Source organism: Lagopus leucura, unplaced genomic scaffold (assembly GCF_019238085.1).
Source record: "Lagopus leucura isolate 7727_CA_CO unplaced genomic scaffold, USGS_WTPT01 Super-Scaffold_100022, whole genome shotgun sequence".
NCBI lineage: Eukaryota > Metazoa > Chordata > Aves > Galliformes > Phasianidae > Lagopus > Lagopus leucura.
In genome coordinates, this window is record NW_024962275.1 from 3,692,721 (window position 1) to 3,695,656 (window position 2,936).

The following is a 2,936-nucleotide window of genomic DNA, read 5'->3' on the forward strand; positions in this document are numbered from 1 at the left end:
TTTCCATAGCCTTGGGAGGGGGAAAGAAGTGATTCTTTGATTTCACTTGTTTTCTGGTTTCCACTGCCCCACTGTGCAGTGCACAGCATTGTGCTACCTGTGCCACTGGTTAACCCCTCCTGCACAGCTGGAACAGCAAAGATACCTCCTAAGTTTGTAGCTTCAGAAGCACGCAGCCAGCTGCCAAGCATTCAGACTTCGCTGTCAGAAGACTGCCTTGATATCATGGACTTTTCTGTGCGTTGTGAGCCTTCAAACACATCTCCCTGTTTCCTACAGCCAGCTGCACTACGCCAGGATTCAGCACGCTCCATTTTCCTGCTGTAACGCAGAGCAGTGACAGCACCAGGAACGAGTGGCTTCTTCTCTGCCACGCAAGAGGATCGGCTGCAGGGTGCTGGTGTTCCCCTGCGGAACAGATGCGGTGCAGAGGAACCTCAGATTCATCGTGGAGGTGCTGTGTGTGTCGCTGGTGGCCCGAGCGCTCCCTGCTGGGACAGCCACAACTCACAGCTCGTGGCACCGCGTTGCCCCACGGCTCCGCACAGGCTGTGCAACAGGGTTTGCTGCAACTGGGAGATAGGAGCATAGATTCTCAACGTAGACCCACGTTGAGAAAGAATCAGATTTTAGTCTTTGCCCATCTTCACCTATTTACTGAACATAATTAATTCTTGCTGTTTACAGAAGCAAATGATCCCTTTCCCTCTCCCTTTTCCCTCCCTTTATTTATTTAGCTGTATTTTGCATGAAAGAAACGTTCCCAAAGCATTGTGCTAGCAAGCTGATTTGCATCCTCTTAAACACAGGCATTTCAAGGATTACGTTTCCCACTACAAAAAACCAGCACTGTAACAGAAAACCAAGATGTACATTGCAGCTTCGGGATTTCATGTGAAGACAGTTACAGGAATTAAACAAAATAGGAAAAAAGACAAGCTGCTGAAGGGACTGAGATGTTATTCTATGAAACACTGGAGCTAGATCCTGCCAGCACCTTGAGCACAGACTTCCCATTGACATGAAGTGCAATTGGTTGTTCTTAAACCAGAGATAATAAAACCAAGTCGACCACAGAAACAAAATCCTAGAACAGACTAATTATGCAACACAATTTAACAGTGCGTACAGTCAAACTTGAGCAGCTAGCTGGTTCCAGAGGAGATCCAAACAGCACTGGGCACGGTCCTTTGGAGAAGGAGGATGGCTGCATCTCCTCATTTCAGTAGGCTGTGCAAAACATCATCCGTATCAGCCATTCTAGTTCCCCAAGTAGCTATCATCTCACAAAGCACCTATATCACTGAATACAAATTGATCCCTGAGATACTCTGTATTACTATTATTACAATGCTAGAATGTCTGAAGAGAGACAGGGGACACTGCTGTATCTGATTCAGCTCTCATTCATCCCTTTTTACTTTATTTTATGTCAGGAGCTCCTTTGGAGCAAACAGCCACAGGACCAGAGCGTGGTCAGGAAAGCTGTCACCGTGGCTCCTTGTGATCTTCTGTAAATCTTTTTGTGGCTCCTGTTAAACTTATCACCTCTTCTCTTCAGTGAAATCATTAGCAAAAGGTGATTTATACAAGCTGATTATACAAGGAAAATAAAAGAATGTCAGTGATGCATTTTAGCCTAGAAGGACCTTTGAGGTGACCCTTTGTGTTCAGTCATATTTTATGTTCTTATTAATCCCATTTCCCTTTTCTTTCTTCACATCTCAGGGTCAGCAGAGGGCCTGGATTCAGAACCTTGTGCTGGCCCTGACCCACATAGGGGATATACAATGAGTTCACTTGGCAACTGAAGGCAATTTAATTTTATGTATTGCTTTGAGTTCTTATTACATGTCACATGCTCTGGTGCATCCTAAGTGAATAAATGATTACGTGCATAACTCAGCAAGAACAAACAGGTTAATTATAGTGCATCACACCCATTCTAATGGTGTTATCTTTCCTTTCAAATCTAGCAGCAGACCTCTCCTATAGCATCCACGTTCTCTATGTCATATTTAACGGTATAGTAATTAAGTCACAGTAAAATAACACAACTAATTGTTCTCAGTTCTTTTCTGAAGCTCATCCTAACTTGAACTCTCTTCTGTGAGAAAAGCAATAAATACATCTGCACAGCAGAAAAAAATGCCATTACCCAGCCCAAGCTGCAGTAAACATTAACTGCAATGGATGCAGCAGAAGCGGATTAAAAGCACGCTCACATCAAGCAGCTCCATCTCATCCAGAAGCAGAACAACCTATCGCAGGTGCAGCACAAAGGAACTGCTCTAAGAGGGCACAGCTGATGCTGCAGAAGTTAAAGATCGGCTGTGACTTGTTGCATGGGGCTCACAGCTGTGTTTTCTTACACCTGGCTTCTACTCCAATCTCTGTACTTCTCTCTGGAAGACAGTTCTTACAGGTAGAATTGGATCAAACACTTGCAAAGGATTGTTGGTGCAGCCCTACTGAACTCATCCTGTGGGGAACGCTGAGACCCCGCTGGGCTGAGGGCTGAAAACACGGGCCTGAAGAACCTGTGTGGCATATGGCGGCTGGAGAACCTTCCCCGAGCCAACGTCCTGGCTTCTCCCCTCAGCCCTATTTTAACCACGGGAATAAAAGAAAAACACCTAAAAAGAAGGATCTTTGGCTGCTGGTTCAGCGCGTGGCCCGGGCCGGCAGCACAGTGCTCGCAACCACTGCTTTGCCGCAAAGGGCCAAACCAGGCGATCTCAGACACAATATCGCTCCTCGGGAGGAACCGCGTACGGCGCCGCTCAGCGGCACATAGAGAAGCACCGCGGAGCCGGGCCCACGCAGCCAGGCAGTGCCGGGCCTTGTTTACCGGCCGCACCCCGCCCCGCCCCCTCACGTGACCGCCGCCCGCGGCTCCGCCCCCAGAATCACGCGACCTCTCGGCGGCCGCAGGG